The sequence below is a fragment of the Peromyscus eremicus genome, chromosome 2, assembly GCF_949786415.1.
Source record: "Peromyscus eremicus chromosome 2, PerEre_H2_v1, whole genome shotgun sequence".
In the NCBI taxonomy this organism is placed as follows: domain Eukaryota; kingdom Metazoa; phylum Chordata; class Mammalia; order Rodentia; family Cricetidae; genus Peromyscus; species Peromyscus eremicus.
This window is the reverse complement of record NC_081417.1, coordinates 16,982,721-17,008,525: the sequence shown is the minus strand read 5'-3', so window position 1 is coordinate 17,008,525 and position 25,805 is coordinate 16,982,721. Positions and strand designations below refer to the sequence as shown.

The 25,805-nt window shown below is 42.9% G+C and overlaps 1 protein-coding gene across 1 annotated transcript in view; it reads right to left on the bottom strand.

Moving 5' to 3' along the window:
* Nucleotides 1–25,805, bottom strand: part of Runx1t1 (RUNX1 partner transcriptional co-repressor 1) — a 123,132-nt gene that overhangs the window by 59,283 nt on the left and 38,044 nt on the right. The gene's annotated exons all lie outside the window — the stretch shown is intronic.

Sequence of the window (25,805 nt, the reverse complement as noted above, 5' to 3'; positions counted from 1 at the left end):
ATCAGGTACATGTAACACATACACGTAAAATTAAATAAATATTTTTAAAGTCAATTATTAAATGAAAACGTAAACCTCCAAATTACTACTATTAAAATCCCAAACCTAGTTCACCTTTCTTCAAGGCAACTTGCCATGGCAGATTTCATGGCACGTGCTTGCAATTAATCCCTGCACTGGGGAGGTGAAGGCAAGATGATCAGAGTTCAAGGACAGCTTGAAATACCTAAGATCATATCTCAAACAAAGCAATTTCCTACCCAGGAATCCCAGCAGTTGAGAGGCAGAGGCAGGAGGATTGCTTTAAATCTGAAGCCATCCTGGTCTACAGAAAGAAGTCTAAACTCCTAAGGGTTACTTAATAAGACCCTGACTCAAAAAAATAAAATAAAAATTAGAAAAAAGAAGCATTTTCATAAGATGTGGGGGTGCAATATAATTGAGCATTTTAAAAATTGAACTAATATTGATACCATACTAGGGATGATGTAATAAAAGAAAATCAACATCAACGTAATAAGTACATTTTGCCTCATGATGGAGTTATCCATGTCAGGCCCTGTTTCTTCCTCTCTAGCCCTGGCTTAATAACCCTGACTAAGCCCAGGTCGAGAGACGTGTCCTCAGGGAAATGATGGCGGAGACACATGCACAACTTGACTTTACATTACTGTGAAAAGAAATGTGTCTTCGTACTGCTGCTACCCCAGAGTACTTAACAGCCAGCATCGTAATCACCTATTTTAGAAAAATAAACAAGTTAGGCAGGCTTCAAAGGAACCCACAGGCACGGTCTACTCTCCTCAACCAACCTCAGCAAGAGGAGAATAAATAGCTCTCCGCTCACACTGCAGCTGAGGGAGGAGGGACAGCAGCGAAGACATCCTCCCTAAATAAAGGCAAATACTCTGTCACGCCAAGAAAGGAGGGAGGGAGGAGGCTTGCCAGAGTCTGCCGGGAGATAACAGTGGGAACTGCTGGTCCATCTGGCTTTCATTCGGCTAACACTCACGGGGATCCAAGAGAGAAGGCAGGCCAGATCCACAGACTTGGAGCACGTGGTTTCGCAGACAGAGAAAGGAAGAGCAGAGGGGGAAGGGGAGATGGGAGGCATGAAAAAAAAGCAATAGAAGAAACAGGAAAAGAACAAAAAGAAGGGAAAAGGCCCCAAAGGGAGAGACGCCCTTGGAAGTTTTGCTTGCCCATAACTTATGCAGGCCCCTTTACCCAGGCCACAGTCACCCACCTCAGACCACAATGGCTAAACAAAGATGGCTCACACTGGTCCTATGTCCTTTTAAGTACTTATACCAAGAAAAAAGGAGATACACTACAAAGCATGCTCTGAGCTTCCTCTTCAAACTTAAGATTTAGGTTTCTGCTCAAGATAATTTGTGTATTTCAATCTCTGTCCATTTCTAGAAAGATGATGGATATACTCATAGCTTTAACTGGGAAATGTTTTCAACAGCAGCCTTGAACCACACATGTAACATAATGCCTATCCAGAATATCAGTATCCACACAGGTAGGAGGGCTGTATTTTTTTTTTAAATGTCATCAATATTTTAGGAACAAGAACTACCAATCAATGCATGGAAGAGCACCGCTAGTTCAAACAGGAATAGACTCGTTCTGACCAGATATATATGTATATGTATATATTTAGGATTTTGACATTAGCCAAATTTCTGTGACGGTTGGCTTCTCTGATCAAATAGTTCCAACCCAGAGGCCCTACAAACTACAACAAAGTGGGACCATATGTAAGTCATTCTGTTCTGCTCCACACAATCCACCCAGGGTAGAGATAGATGAAGAAACCACCGGCCAGGCCTAACCCATGCACACAGAAACATTCTGGAACACAGAGATTTGAGATAAATTTAGACAATATGTTTCAAGTATGCAGAGCTCTGCTGCATTTGTTTGGGATTATTTTTTTCGATGTTTTTGAAATATATATTCTTGAAACCCTTACAGCAAACAGCGTAAGAGCAATGACTTAACCAGAGAAGCATCTCACCCCATTCCAAATTACAGGATATGGTTAAACCAACATGAGCCTATACCGTATTGGTGTAATTTTTTTTAAGTGAACAAAGATTACATTTTCCTGGTATATCCCTTCTGGTTTTTATTTGCTGGAGGGCGATCTGTGTTACTTATTGAAAGAGTGACACAAGATGACCCAAGGAGGGAATGAGAGAAGCGGGGAGGGGGTGAGAAACAAAAAAAAAAGACTGAAAAGAAAACTGCTCAGGTCTGGAAGGCAGGTAAAATAAACAAGAGTGGACTCTGCCTCTCCCGTAATGATTCACATAGCTTCTAGACAAGACAGTCTTCCCTGGGCAGTAACATTCTTCCCACTGGGCAACCACCCAGCACATATGTACCAAAGATGGTGGAGTATGGAAAAAATGACGGCATATACAAATGTATGACTGATACCATTTCAGTATTGAACCCATTGCCAGGGCCCTCTAGAGGCGATGTTTTTCGTTTCCTTCCTTTCTTTTTTTTTAATATAAAAAGATATAACATAATCTGGCTTGGCACTTGTCTCACTTAAACTTAGTTCAAATAGTTCCATGTGTGTTTTAAAGGTATGAAAGAAAAGTATTCTACATCAGCCTTGTTTATATGCCATGCTGGAGAGGATCAATGTGAAGTTGGTTCTTTCAACCGTTAGTGGTAAGTGCTCCTTGAGTTAATTATGCTGACCCTTAAGTCTGCACAATAAAATGGGAATACTATTCCATGTTCCTCTTAGCAATGTGATAAGAAATGAAATGAGATGATGTGTTTAGAACCCTAGCAGGTCCCTACTCATACTGGACACTAATATCCTCCTGTAGTTTCATATGCAGATCTGCAAGTTCATCAAGTCCGAGATCTGTCAACCTCCTGGGTTCTGTGGAGGGTTTTTGTTTGTTTGAGTCTTTCTTGTTGCTTCTCTCACATAGAATGGCCTGCCCTTATGTGCATGTTCTTCATTGTCCATTAGAGCTCATACACATCCTCTTAGTTTTCCTTACCTGCCCACGCACCAACCACATCACATAGCCTTGCTTCTCTTTCACATTCATCCATCTGTCTACCTGAGGAAATATGTATGTACTTCAAAAAACCAGCCAGTGGGAACGGCAGCCACTCGATGGACATCTCACTGTTCTGAATTCTCCCTTAAGGATGTATTTAACAACCATGTTACTGTTCTGAATTCTCCCTTAGAGAATTAGGTGTATTTACCAACCATGGATAGGCTGGATGTGGTGGTACACACCTCTCATTCTAGAACTTGAGAGGCAGAGGCAGGGGGATCTCTGAGTTAGGCCAGCCTGGTCTATATATCGAGTTCATAAGAATTCATAGCGAGTACATAAGAACTACAGAAAGACCCTGTCTTAAAAAAAACAAAACAAAACAAAATAAACACACACAACTCATCTTAAGAAGAATGATCACATTCTCTTTCTAAATCCATTTCCTGTACTAGAGACAGTTAAAAGAAAATCAGCCTTAGTGCCAAATCCACCATCAATTGCACATAGGGGTAGAGTGAAACTAGGGAGAGATGCTCTGGAATTTCTATTGAGATTATGCTTCAATAACTCATTGCAAATTGAAAATATTGTAAGTCAGAAATGCATTTGTGGGGCCCATAAGACAACTCAGTGGGTAAAAGTGCTTGCCACCAAGCCTGGTGGCCTGAGCTGGATCCCTGAGTCATGATGGAATGAGAGAATGACTTCTGTAAACTGTCCTCTGACCTCCACAAGTGCCATGTCATTTGCAGACACACACACACACACACACACACACACACACACACACACACAAATAAATAAGTAAATAAATAAATAAATAAATAAATATGTAGTTTCAAAAAACGCAGTTCGTGTTTGTCTTTTACCACAGCGTTTCTTATAGTTCAGGCCTACCTCCAACCCACTAAGCAACTGGAGATGCTCTTTCCTCTTGATCCTCCCATCTCTGCCTAGAGGACCCATGCTGGGATTAGAAGTGTGCACCATAGGGCCTGCTCAGAAATACATTTAGGGCCAAGCATAGCGTTGCACACCTATAATCCTAGAAGCCTGGGGGCAGAGGTAGGAAGAGCACTGTGAGTTACACGCTAGCCAGAGCTACATAATCTCTAAAACAAAACCAATGACAAGAAAGCAAAGAGAGGGATGGCAAGGGAGCCTCTAGTACCCCTAGCCTGCCCTCCAAAAAGCACAGCAGGGGAGCACGGCGCGCTGTGTGATGTCCAAGATCACATGAACACCAGCTACAGGTCGCTGCTGTTGTTCAGCACCCACACGTCACCATCCCAGGACAAAGATCAAATCTCAGATGTTAAAGGACATAACCCAAATTGGAGGACATATATAATATAGGAAGACTACGAAGATCTGGAATTAAGTTCAAGTTTATCATAGGTTTCCTGTACTTCTACACAAGTGTGAGTACATTTCTCCTCTTGTTTATATATGTACCATGTCCAAATGTCACCAAAACTTATTTGGGGTTTTATTTCATTTGTTTTGGAGACAAGTTTCACTATGTATCTCAGGCTGGCTTCAAACTCAAGCTAATCCTCCTGCCTCAGTTTTGAGATATTGAGATTACAGGCATGTATCTCCATGCAGCCCAAATTTCATGTTTGCCAGTCACAGTGCACTAAGAGGTGGGGGGCTTTAGGAAATGCTCAGGTGGTGAAGCCTCTGCCTTCCAACACAACACGGCATTCGTTCATTAGAAAAGAGCTGAAGAATAGGCACAGCGGCTGTGACCCCAGTCAACAGGGAGGCTGAGACAAAAGCATTACGAATGTGGTCAGCCTAGACAATTTAAGGAGACCATCTCTCAAAATACTGAAAAGAGAAGAGCAAAAATGAACCGAGTATAGTTAAGTGGTAGATATGTGCCCAGTACACACAAATGCCCGGGTTCCATCCTGTACTGTGACTATAAAAAAAGAGCAAAACTAGCATGGGGGGCAGGTTGAAAAATGAACTGCAGTTTTCTTGGTCCACCCTGTGAGGACAGACAAGCCCAGCAACAAGCACCACACAGCAAGTGCAGACAGGGCCAACACCTCCATGTCCCAGCCCCGTGAGAAACAGACTCCCATCTTATAAATTACCCACTCTAAGGCATCTTGTAACAGCAACATGAACAAACTAAGAAAACTGCTATCATGAGTATTTCCGGAACATGAATGGATCTTTCCTTTTCTCTGACCTTATGACCTCACAGAACTGGACAAAATTTTATTTGTCTGTAGTTCCAGCATTCAGAAGCCTGAGGCAGGAGAATGATAAATTCAAGGCTAGACTGGGCTACAATAAGAGAGTTTATCTCTGCATCTCTCCTACACACACACACACACACACACACACACACACACACACACACACACACCCCTAACAAATTAAAATAAAATAGATACTAATACTTTGCTGGGCATGGTGGTCTGCCACTGTAATCCCAGCATTTAGAAGGAAGAGGGAGCAGGGTCAGCAGTTCAAAGCCAGCCTGAGTCACATGAGACTGTCTCAAAGAATAACAAACAAAAATCAATTACCTTAAGGAGCATTCCACAATTTCCATGATAAACACAAATATTCCTTTGCTTTAGCCCAGTCACAAACACATCAGAGCTCCAACTCCAAACAGCTTATCCCTGGCTGAGGTCACTTGACTTCGCTCAAGTGCCTACCCTTTCCCCACAGTTCCAAAGAGCAGCTGCTCCTGGTTTTACACTAATTCTCTTATCAACCACGCCCTACAGAGCTGGGTGTTGAGATCTAGTTCTGAAGGAGGAATGTAGAAGAGGCTCTAGGGACACACCCTCCCTCCTAAACAAGGATCCTTCAATGGAGGTGGGGGCTGTGCTAGCCAGAGCACCACCAGAGTCTACCAACCTTAACTATAGCACTGATCCTGTCGGGCTGCACTGCTCCGGGGTCTTCAATGACAGCTAATATTCTGTGGTTTCTTTCACCAGCACAGAGACATCATCCAGAGGATGCACATCTGACAAGGAACCACAACTATTTCTCCATTCACATGCATTCTAGATCCTCCAGAATATCCATTGTTCTCCCATGAACACTTAAAATTAACATCTACTGCCTCTTTTCAGATACATTTTCAATCCTCATAACATTCCCAGCAGTGATCTGGTTATAACGTAGTTATTCCAAGGTGCAATTCTCCCTCAAAATATCCACTGAAATTTTCTTTGACAGTCGAGGTGTGAATGTGTGCATGTATGCGTGCGTGCGTGCGTGCGTGCGTGCGTGCGTGCGTGCGTGTCCATTAGGTAGCTCTGGCTGGTCTCAAGCTCCTGTTGATCCTTCTGCCTCAGGCTTTCAGGTGCTGGTATTACAGGTGGTCGAGTGCTTGCCTAGCATACATACAGTCCTGGGTTTGACCCAATTCTTTGGAAAATCAGGCCTGGTGTAGGGAAGGTGGAGGAAGAAAGAGCAAGAGTTCATGAAATCCTATCTCGAAACAAACAGAAAAGATGATGGGGAGGAGACACAGGAGGAGGAAGAACGGGAGAGAAGAAGGGGGAGGGAAGAAGGAATGGGAGGAGGAGAGAACTGGGGTAGCAGGGAAAGGAGGGGGAGGAGAGTGAAGGAGTAGAGGGCTGAGGAAGTGGTCCAATTAAATAGGCTGTGCCCATCCCCACTGGACAAACTGGGTGTGGGGATGCATACCTGGGAAGCTCAGCACTCCAGAGGACACAGGAGGGTCAGAAGTTCAAGGCCCTCCTCAATCTCGTAAGAGCTCAAAACCAGCCTACGACACAGGAGATCATCTCTCAAAAAAATAAAATAAAATAGAATTCCATGTATCGGTTGTGGCTGAGAACCCTGTGGTCACTTTTCTCTGCATTCTGGCCAGTCGTGAACCTTTGCGATGGTCTTTACCTGCTGCAAAAGGAAGCTTGCTTGGTGATGGGTGAGAGCTGCACTTGTCTGTGGGTAGAAGGATGAGGATTTAGAATGCAGTTAGAAATTACACTGGTTTAGGAAAAGGACAGTAGTAGGTCCTCCTCTAGGGTCCATGACCTCTCCAGCAACAGGCAGTTGGCTAGGTTTACAGCACCAGGCATGAATTCCCTCCTACTGAGTGTTCCGTAAGTCTAATTAGACAGCGGATAGTACTGTTGCTCAAATGAAGATATCCTGTTGGGCTGGTCAATGTGTGGCTCTAGATTTTACAGCCAAGTAGAGTAGGAAACCTGATGGCTTTTCTCCCTTGGCAGCTAGCACAGCACTGATTCTATGAGAGCTGGTCCTCAGGCAGAAGACGTCCAGGTCAGTTCTAGATTGACAGTTTCAAGTACCGTGTCTGAAGTATGTGTGTTTTCAGCAACAGTCTTTCCTTCACACTCGTAGCCTATGATTGTTTTGGGAATCTTCTGGCCTCTTCAAGCAACAACTTGTAGGGAAGTTTCCTATGCCTGACCCTGTGGTTTTGTTAGTCTGGCTCCTGGGAGGAGGCGTTATCGCCCCATGTGGCATAACTCAATTTAAATATATATTTAATTATATTTATTGATTTACATAAATATACATTTAAATACATAAGTGTGTGTGTGTGTGTGTGCGCGCGTGTATGTTTAAATAAGCTTATAAAATAATGTGGCCTTCCTTGCGGCTTTTTCAAATGTCCCTGGTGTTATTTAGCCCTCATTCCTTTTTCTCTGTATTACTGTCCCTAAAACCTAAGAATCAGGAAAATCACTGAAGAGGGTTAAAAGGTTGTAAGAGCCGGAGGACCAGGATGCCTGCTGCTAGATAGTGTCTTCATTTTTCATAATTCAGTTTATAGACATATGGACCTACACAGGCTCCAAACCTCCCTTTCTACTAGTAATGTAAGTATTGTCACACACACACACACACACACACACACAGAGACATGATAAACAAGGAGAGTGGGAGCAGTGTTACCTGTTGTATGTTATCTTGTTTGTGTTCTGATAAATAAAGCTTGCCTGGAGATCAGAGGGCGGAGCTAGCCACTAGATAACCATAGAGGCCAGGCAGTAGTGGCACACACCTTTAATCCCAGCACTTGGGAGGAGGAAGCAGGAAGATCAGGAATTCAAGGCCACCATAGGCTACAAAAGACTGAAACAGTGTAAGTCTAAAAGAGAAACAGAGCTGGGCGGTGGTGGTGCACCCCTTTAATCCCAGCACCAGGGAGATGGAGACAAGAATACAAGGCAGGTGGAGACAGGCTCTCGGCCCCCCATTCAGTCTGAGGATTCACAGAGGTTAAGAAGTTTCTAGTGGCTGCTGCTCTGCTTCTCTGATGTTTCAGCTTTCACCCTCGGTATCTGACTCCTAGTTTTTATTGTTAAGACTAATTAGGGTCACACTTCATTTATGAGCCCCCAAATCCACTATTTCTCTGTCCTAAATGAACATATTTTATTTTTACAACTGAAAATAAGCTGGGATGATGAAAACTGTCAATTTAGAATCACTTAGGTGACAAATCTCGAGGCACGGTTGAGAGTTTTCTAGATTGGGATAACAAGGGTAAACACACCCTAAATACAGGTAATACTCTTCCACGGGCTGGGGTCCTGGGCTGAATAAAAAGGAGAAAGTGAGCTGAGCACACACATCCATCTCACCGTTTTCTGACTGTGGGGGTCATGTGACCAGCTGCCTCAAGCTCCTGCTGCCCTGCAGCCCCTGCTAAACTGGACTGTACCCTCCAAATGGGGGCCAGTTTCTACTGAATTTGTCACGTGTCTTGTCCTGGACAGAAGAACCTCAACAATACACAGGCAAAAGTCTGTAAGGGTAGGTCCACAACAGTGTGGTGACATGCATTATCTCACTTCTGTGTTTCCAGTGAAAGGGAACTACAGATCTTTCCAGTACAAAGAAACTAAGAGGGGCTGGAGAGATGGTTCAGTGGTTAAGAGCACTGACTGCTCTTCCGGAGGACCCGGGTTCAATTCCCAGCAACCACACAGGGGTGCATAACCATCTATAGTGGAATCTAATGCCCTGTTCTGGAATAAAGGTGTACATGCAGAAGGAGCACTCATCAACATTAAATGAATAAATCTTTTAAAAAAAAAATGTTTGAAGACAGAACTAAAGAGCAGGACAGACACTGAAGATGGAGATGTGGAAGACTCACCTAATGTAAGCTAACTCCAGGCCTCAAAGTTCATGCTCTCTCAGGACAAATGCTACTTCATTGATGACTTGAAAACACAGGAATGCATTCATTAATGTTACCTCTCTGGCTACTGACACATTAGGAACCGCATGTTCCAGTGCAGGAGCCAGAGCCATGGCTCTGGTGACGAGTCAAGTTTTAAGTAAAACGCAATCCAACTTAAAGTTTCCTTCTGACCACACCAGTCATGTCACATGTTTAACAGCTGTGGCAGCAGAGGGTTCATGACTACCATCTTGAAAGCTAGCTCGTTCATCCTCACAAAGGACAAGACATCCTAAAAAAAATAGCTCTGGAAGTGACACAGGGGCCGGATTGGGATCAATTGGGCCTTTAGCCTGGGCCTAACCATCCCCCGTGGCTATTCAGTTGCCCTAATCACGTGCACACTGTTTTATCTGATAGCTACTGCAGGAATAAGTATCCATTTGAACCTGAAAGCTAAGATGAAACCCACTAAGCCATAAACTCTGAGCAGCAAGCAAGAGAATAGGCATCGTGAGTGCAAGTCCATTAGTCAACACCAGGGTAACTATGGTCAGGACAACACAGCCAACACCACAGCCCAGGAATGGAGTGGCAGCAGCTGGTCCTGAATCAGATAAGAGCCAGGGTACATCTTTTCTTTTAATGGGCATGAAATCTGGTGAAGAGGAAAGCCAGGCAGAAACCAAGGAATTCATATCTACTAGTGCTTTAATAAAATAAAATAAAATAGGATTGGGACATCTCCATTTGGGACAACAAGAATTTCTCTTCTTCAAGACAGGGTCTGATTTTACCCATGACAGCCCAGACCTCACTATGCAGCCAAGGATGACCTTGGACTTATGATCGTCTTAACTTCACTCCCTGTGTACTGGGATCACAGGTGTGTGCCACCACACCAGGTTTTATTCAGTTCTGGAGCTTGAACCCAGACTTCCTGAATGCTAGACAGACACTCTATCCACTGAGTACTGTCTCTAGCCCCTCATTTGTACAGCAGTTGTCTAGCTATATTGGACACTTTTACTCCCATTTCTGAATGCCAACTTCATGAGCACAGATTTTTGTATGATTTAAATTCCAACTTCCTTGGCATTTACAGGAGTGTATGGAGTAGACACATCTGATACAGGCTGTTGAATGGACAGAAGCAGAAAGCAAAGCTAGGCGGTACGCAAACAGCCACAGGTTTGTGACTAATCCATGGTTATGCACATCAGAACAAAGAATGGAAAAAATGGGGAGGAGAGGAGCTGAGAGCACACACTTATCAAAGGAAGAAAGACGTGCTGTTGGAAAGAGTCTACCCCAATTTGCTCATTTTGAGACAGAGATGGTCTGCAGATCAAGAATAGAGGAAGCATAAGAGCCAAATGGTACTTCTAGCTAGAACAGTATCTTAGTGGTTTCATGAAGAGAAAAGCCACTGGTCTTGGCACTTCTGGTAGATTCCAGGCAGTACACATCTTGTGAAACATCTCCTTTCATCAAGAACTGTCCCTTCATTCCAGCAACTCTTGGATCTTCTTATAATCATTTCTTGGATGTAGTTCCTGGAAGCTATGGAGGTGAGTATCTAGAGGGTGGAGGCCTGACTATCCCACTTCTGTTGACTTGGTTTCCTCTCCACCTGCTTCACACTTCACCATCTTGTTTAAGATAGTAGATAAAGGGGGAGGGGGTGTCTCCTCTTCCAGAATGAGAAATAAAGACTCCTAGTCTAGGCAATCAGCAACCTTTGACTGAATGGCTATGATAAAATACTTAGCCAGGCAGGATGGCACATGCGTGTAATATCAGCACTTGGGGAACAAAGGAAGAGGCTGATACATTGTAAATCCATGGCCAGCCAGACCACAAAACAAAATTCTGTCTCAAACACAAAACAAAACTGAACTAACAGTATTTTAATGAGAAAACTCAAATGCTCCAATTTATAAAAAGTAACTACTTGGACAAAGAGACATTAGATCATTCTAGAATATGGAAAATATTATGTAGGGATCCAATCTTCATATTCTTTAAGCACAGATAATTTTTGCTCCAGTAGCTTATTTGCTAAAGAAATGTACAACAAAAGCCTGAGAGCCTCTGCAAAACATGGCAGCTCAGGGCCCCAACTGAGTCAGTCACAGACACCAGAGAGTGGTTAGCAAGTCAAAGCAGAAAACTAGAAGGTGGGCAGGGTATATATCTGTGGCTTAGCCACGGGTCGGCAAAGCGTGGGATCTTAACTGAATATAATTGAATTTACCCCAGGGGAGAAGTACTATTAATAAGCTTCACCTTACAAGCAATGGGAACACAAGTTTTTTGGCTGCCAAATGGCCAGCTAGTTTCTGTCTCATGGGTAGACATGGAGATGAGACGAGAATAAGAAATGTCAGAAAAGACTGGTGTGATAGCTCAGCCTATCATCCCAGCATTCAGAGGCTGAGGTGGGGGTTGGGGGTTGAAAGTTAGAGGGTAGCTTGTATTCTATAGTGACAAAGCTAGCCTTGAACCTGTGTGGATTGAAGTTACTGGGGGGATGGGCGGTGGGAGGCATACCTATGTTAACGATTCCACGAAGGTGAATGATGTGGGAGTTGGCATGTTACAAATTGGGAGTCAAATCAGCTTCAGCTATCTTAGTTCCCACCTGCTTCTGACCTAATACCCTTGTGACATATCGCCTGAAACCTTGACTGTACGACTGTAACAGGCCAAGGCAACAAGATAATCAGCTGGCATCTGAAACCCAGAGCAGAGATTTCTCCTCTTTGCTGTAACTCAACTCCCCATCATCTCCACCGATAAATCTGAAACATGACTTTAGACTTTCTTGTGTTCTATAACTATAAAAACCTTCATGAAACATTTACCACATTGGAGCATGTTATTTGGGACAAACTGACTCATGCTCTGGGCCATGATAACTCCCATTTGGTGCCAGAATAAACTATGCTGTCCCTTTGAAGTGGGAGCTGTGCTTGTGTGGCCACTGCTCTCTGGCCACAGCATCTTCTGTAGTCGGAATGACAGGCGTGCCTCACAGTCCCTCTCACGTCCATTTGAACTCTTCCTGCTCTTTAGCATTCACTTCAACAATGCAGCCAAAGCATAGGTGCACAGCTACAGTTCCAGCTAATGAGGAAACTAAAACTGGAGGATCGCTGGAGCCTGGAACCAACCAGAGCAGCACAGGGAGACACTCGGTTATAAAGCATCTGCCTACGTACGTAACTCAACAAGGCCTGACTCTCAGTATAGTAAAAAATTAAACAAATAAAAACCCATTCAAACCAGGGCTGGCAAGACGAGTTAGCAGGGAAAGGCATTTGCTGCAGGAGCCTGATTACCTGAGGTGGATCCCAGAACTCATGTAAAGGTGGAGATAGAACTGACTCTACAGTGTTCTCTGACTACCCCCCCCCCAGGCATCCCAGCTAAGGTGGGAATTCCAGGGTAAATCACACACACACACACACACACACACACACACACACACACACTCATACACAAACACTCACAAGTGCTTTATATCCTAATTATGGTCTCTGGTTACTTCTCTGCTTAAAATGTTAACAATAGTTTCCTTTCACTCTGAGAACACAATCCAAAACCCTCTAAATGACCTGCAGGGAAGCTAGATTTTATCTCTACTCTCTTCTTCTCTTTATCTCACCTCACACCTCATTGGTTTAATGACTTGCAAATTTCTCTGACTTCCAGGCTTTTCTCTCTGCCTGGAGAACACAGTTCAGGTCAAACCCACTAGACAAGGAAGGTGTCCTTGATGGCTCCCAGAGAGGCCCACAGAAATCCACAAAGTTACCCCCACAACAGACTGCTGGCAATGGTCGAGATACAGCCCGAACTGACCTACTCTGGTGATGGGATGGCCAAACACCCTAATTGTTGTGCTAGAAACCCCATCCAACTACTGAGGGATCTGGATGCAGAGATCCATGACTAGGCCCCGGATGGATCTCTGGGAGTCCAATTAGCGAGAATGAGGAGGGTTTATATGAGCGAGAATTGTTGAGACCAAGGTTGGATAAAGCACAGGGACAAATAGCCAAACGAATGGAAACACATGAAATATGAACCAATGGCTGAGGGGTCACCAACTGGATCAGGCCCTCTGAATGGGTGAGACAGTTGATTGGCTTGATCTGTTTGGGAGGCATCCAGGCAGTGGGACCTGGTCCTGTGCTCATTGCATGAGTCGGCTGTTTGAAACCTGGGGCCTATGCAGGATCGCTTGGCTCGGCCTGGGAGGAGGGGACTGGACCTACCTGGACTGAGTCTACCAGGTTGATCTCAGTCCTCGGGGGAGGCTTTGCCCTGGAGGAGGTGGGCATAGGGGGTAGGCTCAGGGGAAGGGGAAAGGGGCGGGAGGGGGGAGAACAAGGGAATCCGTGGCTGATATGTAGAACTGAATTGTATTGCAAAATAAAAATAAAAATTAAAAAAAAAAAAGTAATTCAAGATAAGGAATGAAATCTGTCTCAGGACTCCCAGAGCTTCTCCAGGACTAAATTTAAGTGACTGGAGAGAGGGCCCCTCCCACAGGCAGAAGTCTTAGTGGTGGCCTTTAAGGTGTACCATGGAGAGATGAGAAAGCCTGTGAACAGAACTGCCAAATGCTGGTACAAGCTATCCAACCAGCTGCCCAAAAGCCTCCAGATCCCTGTTTTAAATGTGTTAGAGAAAGCCACTGGGCTCAGGCATGCCCTGCCCCACACGGGTCACCAACTGGGCCTTGTCTGAAGTGCCACCAAGAGGGACACTGGTCAGCTGACTATCCCTGTGCACTTCGTGGCATGGGGGCATCAAACAAAGACTACCCTCTGGCTGATTTCCTGGGCTTGGCCTTGGGCAATGATTGAAGGTGCCCTGTTCCCGTCTGACCACAACCATCTCTGTTCCTCTTCCCCTAATAAACTCTTATAGTGGGCTTTGCTGTGCCTCGTGGTTTTTCTGAACAGTAAACAATGCCGCTTAATGAATAACACAGCACCACATAATAACTAACAATAACTATATAATTAGTTGCCTCCCATCAGACCATAAAGTGCTGCAAGCCAAGGCACATGTTACATTATGAATCACATCAATTCAATCCCAAAATTTATTCCAAGGTATTGGGCCATAAAGGTGAATAAGGATTTTCCTATTTAAAAATCCAGATTTGAGGGCTGGAGAGGTGCCTCAGGAGTTAAGAACAGTTGCTGCTCTTGCAAAGGGCCCAGATTTGGTTCTCAGCTCCACATCAGGCAGTTGGTGGACACCGCTGACTCCAGACTGAGTGATTCTGACACCTTCTTCTGTCTCTAGCGCCAACAGGCTTGCATGCGATGCACATAGGCACTCAAATATCCACTGAAAACAAAAATAAACAGATCTCTAGTAATACCAACATAAAGGGAGACCAAAGCAGTGGTATTTGTTATTCCTTTTCAGTTTCTTTAATAAGAGAAATAACGAAAGAATAGATGTTGAAAACCTCTCAAATTTGTATTGCTTATAATTCATTGGTTTCAGCCACAATCATTCCTCCCAGATCACTGGACTCAAAAGACAGATTCAGCTAAGCCTGACGGTGCACACTTGTACTTCCTGAATTATGGAGGCGCAGGTTGGAGGATCTCAAGCACAAGATCAGCCCAAGTTACACAGGGAGAGAGACCCTATCTCAAAATACCAAAAGCTGGGCATAGCTTCGGTGGCAGAACACTTGCTAGCATGTGTCCCCAGCACCACAGAAAGCCAACCACCAAAACAACCACAAAAACAAAAACCTTAGAGAACTTGGTAAGCTGTGCTTTCTTTTTAATTGTAGGATTTTTACTTCCTTGATTTCTGCAATGGGTCACTCGATGGTGTGCTGTTTAGTGCCATGAAATTATAAACTTTCCATAACCGCTATTTCTGCTGCTTTACATCTTTATTCCACTGTAAATAGAGTGTACTGGAAGTTTGATTGTTTCAACTTTGCTTCATTTGTTGGGACTTGGTTTGTGTCCTAATAAGTGACCAGTTTTGGAGGAAGCTCCATGGGCTGTTGAGAAGAATGTGTATTCTTTGTTGTTTGGGGGGAATATTCTGTAGATATCTTTTAGGTCCTCTTGATTTATGACACCAGTAACTGCCAACGTTTCTCTTCTTAGTTTTTGTTGAGATGCCCAATCTATTGTCACTTCTTTGGCTGCCCACCATTAACTACATGGGAAGACCCTACTCTTGAAGACCACACACATGTTGGTTGCAGGACAGAGAGAAATCAATTTCAAACTGATCAGGCAACTTTTCTGCTGAGTACTTTAATAGAGCAGGAAGGTGCCTTGAGGGCTGCTGGAAGACGAAAGACGTGATGGCCTTACCCAGCACTAGACCCCACAGGCTGTAATATCAACCTGCCGAGCAAAATGTACCACTGGTGAAACAGTGACGTCACTATCACGGAGGTACTCAACCGCTTTTTGTTTACTGGATTCCAGATTTGCTCCGAAAGACAGAACAAAATCCTGGTACTGTTAACCTGGCCAAAGGCCTCAAAGGGGCTTATATGGTCTTGCTAGATGGTCATGTTGTCAAACTATCATCTAAATATTTATATTTATTCCATAGATTTGAGCTTTTCTCAGTGAAATCATTTGAAGTCATGTTCTTGTGAATTCTCCAGCTGTCTTCAGTGTCCATCTTCATGTCTTTGCCTCCTTTGACCCGTTACCCACTTCTTATGCCTTTCCTCCAGCAGAAGTTCAGTGAAGTGGGGTCTGCCTCTTTTTTCCTTCTCAACTGGCTTTTCCCCTGACACGGGTGTTCACATCTCCTGCAGCAAGTTCTGCCAGGGACGGACTCTCCCAAAGGCCAGATGCCGTAATCTCATTATTTGCTTTAACACATCTATCTGGATAGCCACTGACAACCTAATTCAGAACCAAACCCAACTCCTCCTTTGGGAATCTGCTGCCTCTTCAGATATTTCAGTTCTGGGCTTTGTACTACTTTCCAACCAGCCAACTAAGCTCCAAGCCACAGCCATCCGATGACTTCATGACTCTGTCATCCTCCTGGGTCCAACTCATCCCAATATCCCATCAATTCCACTTCTGCTACCATAGGATCCTTCCTCAGTCCACAACAGATATGGCCTTTAGAATCTGCTTAGGCACTGTGCTGTTTCCCCCTCTTCCACTCATCTCTGCCCAAATCTTTCTTCACATCTGGAACAAGAGTTCCAAAGTGTGAATGGCAAAATCAACTTTTAATCCTTGTACAATTAAACAGATTTCCAGAGGCTCCTGAGGGGCTTTCATTTCCGGCGTAGGACACCCAGCAGCTAAACATAATAATTATCCTGAAAACAGTTTGTTACATTAAATCATCTAAAAGTAAACAAATAAATAGCAACATCAAGCTATGCCTTCTATCCCTATCCTGTACACACTATAATATTTATAGTTAACATATTTCCCAACAAAATGTCAAGTAATTTTTTTTTCTGGAAGTTGCAGATGCTTTAAAAGTTAATTCGAGCTGGGTATAGTGGCACATACCTGGAATCCCAGCATTAGAGCTGGAATAGAGAGAGGATAATCAGGAGGAATTCAAGGTCGTGCTCAGCTAATTATGAGTTCAAGGCCATTCTGTGCCACATAACAACCTATCTCAAAAAAAAGTTGATTTGAAATATAAATTAAAATATTAAGGAAAACTTTGAAAGTAAATTATAATAAATTCAGCTTAATTTGTATTAAATTCATGATAAAATTACAATTTCAATAATCTGCTGCTAGTATAGAGTTGGATAGCAAAAAACAAATAAAAAAAATTTAACTAAACAAGAAAAAAATAAGTTGAGAAATCAATATACATTACTTAAAATCCAGTGTGTAATAAAGATGACTTCTTTCCAGGTATACTGGACATCCCTGTCATCCCAGCACTTGAACAAGGGGTTCACAGGTTCAAGGCCAGCAACTTCATCTCAAAAATGAAAGAAATATTTTAAAAAAAAAACTAACAACAAAAGACTTCTTGAATTATGGCTTAGTGGCCAAGAGTGCTTGCTGCTCTTGCAGAAGACTTGAGTTCAGTCCCCAGAAGCCACACCAGGTAGTACACAAGCATTCGTCATTCCAGTTCCAGGGGATCTGACCCCTCTTCCGGCCTCTAATGGTGCCTACCCTCACATATGCATACTGTCACATCAAGAAACTTACACACACACATAATTATATTTTAAGAGTGCTCTCCAGGGCGCATGCCTATAGTCTTAGTAGTCAGGAGGTATCAGTGGAAGAATCAAAGTTCAAGTTCATCCTTAGCTATATAGTAAACTCAAGGCCAGCCTGGGCTACTACATGAAACTGTCTCAAAAAACCAAATGGAAAGGAAGGAGGAAGAAAGGGGGAGTGGAAAAAAAGAAAAGAAAACAACACTTTTTTACAGTAAGTTGTAAAATTTCCTATGTACTATTAGAACACAATTTTTAAGTAAATCTCACAGCAGCCTCCATTATACCCCATCTCACCTTCCATGCTTTCAGTTACCCACAGCCAGACAATAAATAGAAAGTTCTATGAATAAACCAGACAGGTTTTTAAATCGTATGGCTTTATAAATAGGATGACGATGACATCTGCCAGCCTCCAGGTATGTCCCATCCTGCCCTACCCAGATCTGAATCACTCCTTGGAGCAGCATATCCAGGCTGTATATGCTAACTGCCCATGGGTCACTTAGTAGCCTTATTGATTATCAGGCTGACTGCTTAACCTCTTAGTAACTTCAAGCTTCAGCATGATGCCAATTCATGCCCCTCACCATAGCTCATGGCAAATACTTGTGCAATCTCACAGCATCCCAAGAAGAAGAACAGAGTCTAAGATATTGTGAGACACCTGTCACATAACTTCTGTCATATTGTTACAATAATTTTACCATTAGTTATTTCTACCATTTAACTTCACATAATTTCTGAGTTAAACTACCTGAGGTGTAAATGTAAAGAAGAAATATAGTGCAATGAATGTAGCTTGGTAGTAACCACTGACAGGTGTCCACTAAGATTCTGGGAGCACATCCCCCATGGGTAAGGCAGAACTGTTACACACAAAATCACACACTACCTTATGAATAAAAATTGTAATACAAATGAAAAACAAAAACAAAAACAAAACACAACATAGCAGCCAGATCTGTCTATAATCCTAGCACCCAGGAATCAGAGACACGAGGTTTGCCATGAGTACCAGATCAGCCTGGGTTACATGGTGAATGTGAGGTCACCCCAGCTACAGAGTGAGACTGCTTCAGAAAACCATTACATGGGCCAGAAAAATGACTCAAGGTAAAGGTGCTTGTCACCAACACTGATGACCTACACTTGATCCTCAGGGCCCACACAGCAGAAGGAGAGGACCAACTCCTACAAATTGCCCCACAAACTCCACTCATGCTCCATGCCAAGACACATACACAGATATGCACAGACACACAGACACATGAATATAAATTTTAAGAACAATGTGTATATGCACATTATATATACATATTTATAGACATTTATTATGCCTTAGAATAAGGAGATCTAACAGTTTTTTTTTTAAAGATCAAACCAAAAATGTCACTTACTAATAAAGGTATCACAAACAAGTAAATGTAAACAGCAAACAAAGAAAAATATTGCTTGGTATGTGACAGTAATGGATTGATAATCTTGATCTACAAGAAATACAAAATGCTCATAAGAAATATAAAATACATAAGAGGTCAAAACATGTACAATGGTACATGGTCATAATTATGATCTCAGCACATGATAAGATGGGGCATGTTGTTGTTGTTGTTGTTTACTCTTTGACTCTTTGGTCTTGAGTCTTTTGGGGGCCTACCACCCAGCTCCCAAATAAATCACACATGGAGGCTTATTCTTAATTATAAATGCCTGGCCTTAGCTTGGCTTGTTTCTTGCCAGTTTTTCCTAACTTTAAATTATCCCATCTACCTTTTGCCTCTGGGTTTTTATATTTCTCTTACTTCTGTATATCTTTCTTTCTTACTCAGTTGCTGATTGTATAGCCAGGTGGCTGGTCCCTTGTGTTCTCCTCCTCTCTTGCTCCTTCTTCTCTCTTCTCCAAGATTTCTCCTTCTATTTATTCTCTCTGCCTGCCAGCCCCTGCCTGCCTAGCTATTGGCCATTCAGCTCTTTATTAGACCCATCAGGTGTTTTAGACAGGCAAAGTAACACAGCTTCACAGAGTTAAACAAATGTAACATAAAAGAATGCAACATATCATTGCATAATTAAACAAATGTTCCACAGCATAAACAAATGCAACACATTCTAAAATATTCTACAACAGGGGCAGAAGGGCCAAAATAAAAAATAAAATAAAGAAGCCAAATACCTACAATAAGAAACATAAATGACATATAATCCTTTGGAGAAAAAAAACCATAACCTCATGGGGGTAGTGATGGCAGATGTTTAATTTATTTAAAAACAATCATCTTTTTGCATGTAATAAAATGGCAGGTTTGTAATGATAATATGATTATTCGTTATATAGCACAAACTGACACTTTACCATATTTCTGTAAAACGATGTTTCCTGTAGGACAACCACCAGGCAGCAGGTATAAATTGTCTTTAAATATACACACATATCATTTAGTGTACCAGTTACACCCTTTGACAATTATTGCAAACCACTGACACCAAGTAATGAAAAGTGTTTCCGTTGAGGAGACTGACAGCAAGCTAGTCATCCTGCTCCGTGATTGTTCTGACTTTTAAAGTTACAGTGCTCGAAGACTGGGGGTGGGAAGAGTGGAGTGGGGGGCGCTGGGAGGGGAGAAGGGAGAGAAATTGCAGCCAGGGTAGAAAATACATACATACATACATACATACATACATAAAGTTACAGTGCTCAAAGGAAGGAGAATAGGAATCAAGGGCCATCTGATGGGTCAAAGTTTCACCCAACTATACGCGCATGTGAGTGTACGAGATGGAACATCTTAAAAACACACTGAATGGGAAATGACATTGCAAAGAGACATGGTGTACAAGATCCTGGATCTGTTTCATGATAACCATTATTTAGAGAACGGATATATCAGTAAACAAGTCTGAATGGATGTGTGTTGAGGATGATGTAAGAACATAATAAGAATGTCCATGGGCTCTACAGCAGAGTGGAGCTTTCCAACACACTGACCAAGTCCCACGGCAAAACACCTTCAACTTTTTGGATCCTTTTCATTTTGCTCTTCAACTTTTAACTCTACACTTACCCCTAAGACTCTGAAGTACGTGCCAGAAACATCCCTGAATCGCCAATGAGTGACAAAGAACTATGTGATCACAGCATTCACGACATTCTTTCTGGTAGCAGCCTTTTCCTTAGTGAGTGATGTACACAATTAGTATTATGCACCTTAAGACTAACTGAGGTAGAGTCTAGCACATCCAGATTTTCCAGCAATAAAACTATGTGCCAAGGATTATGTATGGTTTTGGTTTGTTGAGACAGGGTCTTAAGCAGCCTCTGTAGCCTCAAACCTCCTACTTAGCCCAGGCTGTCCTGAAACTCCCAGTCTTACTGCCTCTAACTCCAGAGGGATAGGACTGCATGGCATGCACAGCATGCCCTGTTATCTGTGAAATATCGAGGGAGCATCTCTGCCATCTAAGGTTCTTAACTTTAGACAGAGGTAGTCAATAAAAAGAAAAGAGGGAGGTGGGCTTTAAGGCAACCTAAAGAGAGTGGAAGTGCTTCAAGAAGTCAGCTTGGAACAAAGGTTCCCAGAACTTTTGACTACACTAAAGTACCTTGAGACCAGAGAGATGGCTCAGTGCTACATCTGGCCACACGAGTGGGAACCCACATGGTAGGAGAGAACTACCCACAAGTTGTCCTCTGACTGCTACTCTGGGGCATGAATACATAACCTCATAAAATAAATAAATATATTATTTTTTAAATGCCTTAACCAAGTATTGCAGTGTATGCCTGGAATGCCAGAATTTGGGAGGTACACACAGGAGGATCAAGAGTTCAAGGTCCTCTTCTACTAAATACTGAAATCAACGCCAGCTTTGGGTACATGAGATGCTAACTTGAAAAAAAAAAAATAAAAAGACTCAGCCTTGAAAAGGAAAAAGTGCCAATGACTCAATAGAGCCTATTTATTACCAGTATTTACTGAGTAAAAGAATTAATGTTGGTTTAAGTCATAATCACAGTCATGCACAGTAGAAGATAGGGAGGGAAAGAACTGGAGAGCTACAGGAAGAACCCTCAAATTACTAGAGCATCATGGGAACCAGATGGACAAACAGATGGCTAAAGTCTTCAAGAGCCACTTAAGGGATATGCACAAAACAGAACTCTGAGGCAGTGGGTTCTTGAGGCCAGCCTGGCAACGCAGTAAGCTCTTCACAAACAAAGAAGCAACATGAAGCTCCGTAAAGCAGCTTCCCTAAAGGCAGCAGTTTTCAAAGACAAGAGGATGACCTGTGCACTGAATTAGCTAACGCATCCTTAGGAAAACCTGAAAGCTGGTATCTATATGGAGATTGCTCTTTGGTTTGGCATGGCGTCCATGTAAGAGATCAAATCCATAAACTCTGAGGCGATTTCAGTTTTGCACAAACATATCCCCATGCCTGGGGATCAAACTCATGTCCCTGTGAAAGCCAGCCAGTGCTTGATCATCCAGCCATATTCAAGTCCCATATCCATCAACTCTTAATAGAGTCTCTGGCCCAGTTAATACTTTGCATAATATAATTTTCCATGGAGGTCCATGACCTTACTTTAATTAATAAGGTAATTCAGAGAAGGTTCCCTAATTAATTAATTGCTCTCTGAACACTCCCTGAAGACAGATGCTCACATTCTGTTTACCAAAGAAATACTTGCTTTGGGGGGCTGGGAAGATGGCTGTAGTTGGTAAGGAGCTTGCTTCCAAGCATGACTACCTGGGTTTAATCCTTGAAACCAACACGGTTGAAAGAGAAAAGCTACCTCTGCAAGTTGTCCTCTGACCCACCACCCCACACACCAGGACCAGGACCTGCACGCATATGCCCACATGGAGGTATGAACATATACACACACACATAAAAAAATAAATTAATGTAATTAACCTTCCTTTTTTGTTTTTTTGTTTTTTGTTTTTTGGAGATAGGGTTTCTCTGTGTAGTTTTGGTGCCTGTCCTGGATCTTGCTCTGTAGACCAGGCTGGCCTCGATCTCACAGAGATCTGCCTACCTCTGCCTCCTGAGTGCTGGGATTAAAGGCTTGTGCCACCACTGCCTGGCTGTAATTAACCTTCTTTTGAAAAAGAAAATGCATATACCCAAGAGTATATAAGTAAGTCTATTTTCATCTCTCTAATTTCTAGACATCTTAAGAGTGTAAAATACTTTTTGACCTCCAAACTACCGGGGAACCTAAAGCCATAAAATTTTGGCTAGCTACAGTTTGAATGACACATTTTTACAAGCCCCATGCTACCTAAAGTTCTAGAGACATGTCTCAAGTGAATACATAAATAAATTTCATATTAATAAGTCCTTAATGTAGCCATATCTCTATTTATACTTTAAATGTGGGTAAATACGTTATTAAATTAAAATGACAGTCAAAATTCCTTTCCACTTACCAGGAATCATTTATATTTTATATAACACTAGAGATGTCTCTGGGCTTACAAAGAATTACAATGGGGGAATCAAAGCAAACACTGATGGACAATCACAAAGTGCATTCTACTCATCAATGAAGAACACTGCATAGTGGGATTCCGTGAGGACGTTATCAAGGAAACCACCTGCGTCATTCTTTTTGTCAGATAAATTAATCACAAAAGCTATACGTGTCTAAATGCAGAAGACGCTGATCTCAATCTCAGGCTCCCATGTTATTGTCAACATGTCACTAACAGAAACGTGAATTGAGACGTCTCACAACTCACCCCTATGAAAATCTCTCCATTATTTCCTTAAGAAACAAAGTACTTTTTTTGGACATGATGGGCACTGCCACAGAAATCCACTCTGATTGTGAATATCAACAGTCTTTGAGCAACAGCAAGGAAAAGAAAAGCCAGAAGCCTGTGTCCTAAGAGATCAGAGCAGTATTTTAGGAACCTTTTCTTCACAAAGACCAGTGTGGCATGCCTGCAATCCCAGCTACTCAGGAGGCACAAGACAGGAAGGAAGCAGGTCTGAGGCCAGTAAAGGAAGACTCGAGAGAAACCTTGGATCAAAATGAATTTTTAGGAAGGGCTGGTAAAGTCACTCAGGAGGGAAGTTCTTGGCTAGTATGAAAAAGACCTGGGTTTGATGCCCAGAAATACACACATAGACACACACACAGACACACACACAGACACACACAGACACACACACACTTCCTTCTCCTCTCTGTAGGACAGGATACCTCAGGAAAATCTGTAAGATCAAATAAACTATTTCAAAGATTATATTTCTCTGAAGAAAATTACGGATTGGAAGAATCTTGGGCTAGCAAGAGAACCCTGGATTTTGCCCTGTTAGGTGGTGTGTTCTATGAGTTTACTTTGGCTGATTCTAGACCAAACTGAGAGGTTGATTTACCTTTAGCACTGCCACGTTTTTTTTTTGTTTACCTTCTTTTCAGAACCTGCCTCTGTCCTTTTCACCACCAAGAAATCTGGACTGTTGACAACCCCTAGCTAAAAGAGAGCAGGATGTGAGAGTGTGGAGCTGCATGGCTTTCCCAAATGCCCACTTCTAGAACTACAATCATTTGGACTCATTCGTATAAGGGTGGTGAGTAACAACAGCACACACACACAAACTCAGAGAGAGACAGAGACTAGATAAAGAGAGCATCTTTTTCTTGTGAAACAAAAGCCATGCCTTTGAACTGGATTGGAATAATGGGACAGTAGAACAGAATCACCAGAGGTACCTGAAAAAAAAAAATCACCTCACCACTGTATGAATGCAAAACCCTCATCCAGAACATCAGCATCCCTTAATGAACAACAAGAACAGATGCTGGCCGGCTGCTTTGAGGGGACATAGCAAGACCTTTTAGGACCTTCTCAAAAACTATTTGTCTTCCTGGAGTGATGCATGCCTGTCAATGCAGTTATTCCCAAAATGGGTACAGGAAGATGGATGCCACTGCCCTGAGAAGCCACTGATTTATGTGGAGAGAGAGGAGGAAAAAAAACAGACATCATCACATTAAGTAAAATGAGCATGTTTTTGTCTGGTTTCTCTCTTCCTCTCCACAAAAGCACCCTGAGTGTTCAGTCCAGCTGCGTTTCCAGTTACTATGATTAAACACACAATGTCTTTCTCCATCTTAACATGAAGGGCCATTGGTTAGAGGTCTTGCATTCGGCTTTCAGCAAATAAGGTCCACTCTGACCACACCCAGTTCCCTCCCAGCAGTCCCCTTCGAAGCGTGTACTCCAGTGCATACATAATGCTCATTCAGGAACCCAGTACACACTAGACGGGGGTACTTCCCCTCTCCATAAATGGCTGGGCCAGCCTGGTGGCTCTTGTGTTTCGTCATCACTCCACGAGGTGCTCAATGGTCTCCCGGCCATCCTACAGTAACCATGGTTTTCACGTCTTTGTTCCTCTCACAATATTTAGAAAACTCAAAACTCTTTTCGATCTCTTTTTCTGGATTCCAGAAACCCTCTTACCTGTGGGCACCACCTATTCCAGCTCAGCACAAGGTCTCATGCACCAGCCCCAGGAGTGATGGAGGCAAGATTCTAGCCCAACAGGATAACAATGGAGGGAGAGTTGCGTACAAACCCCAAAGGAACAAGAAAGTGTAACACACCAGAAAAATGAACAGAAGGGTAACAGCTGGCGTTTGCCCTGAGGCCCAGGCACAGGGAAGCTGTGACAAAAATGGGGAAACTAAAGAGGCAGGTGAGAAGGAAGTGGAGCCGTGAGCCAGGGCTGCTACCTGCCACCTGGAATCTCAGCACTGGGGAAAATGAGGCAGGAGGATTGACATGAGTTCAAGACTAGACTAAGCTACAGAGTCTCGAACAAGCAGAAAACAAAGACAGTAATAAAAAAAAGAAATAGAGGTGGTGGCACACGCCTTTAATTCCAGCACTCAGGAGGCAGAGGCAGGTCGATTTCTGTAGGTTCAAGGCCACCATGAGTTCCAGGACAGCCAGAGCTGTTACACAAAGACAAGAAATCCTGTCTCGAAACCACCCCCCCTCCAAAAAAAAAAGAAAGAAAGAAAGAAAAAGAAATAGAGAAAGAAAGACAACGGAGGAAGGGGGAGATTGAGAAAGAAGGGACAGGAAGAGGAAGAGGGGTAGGGAGGAGGAGGGGGAAGTGTTATTAGGATTTTCAAAAGATGCTTCAGCTATAGGTCATTGGTAAAATGCATGCTTAGCTTGTGCATACTCTGGGTTATATCCCTAACCGCAGAAACAACAGGAAAAGAATTAATGAGCAATAGTGTTTTGTTACTTTTGCTCTTTTACTCTTTGGCTCTCTGAGGGGACCTGCCCCCCAGCTCCCAAATAATCACACACACACGGAGTCTTAA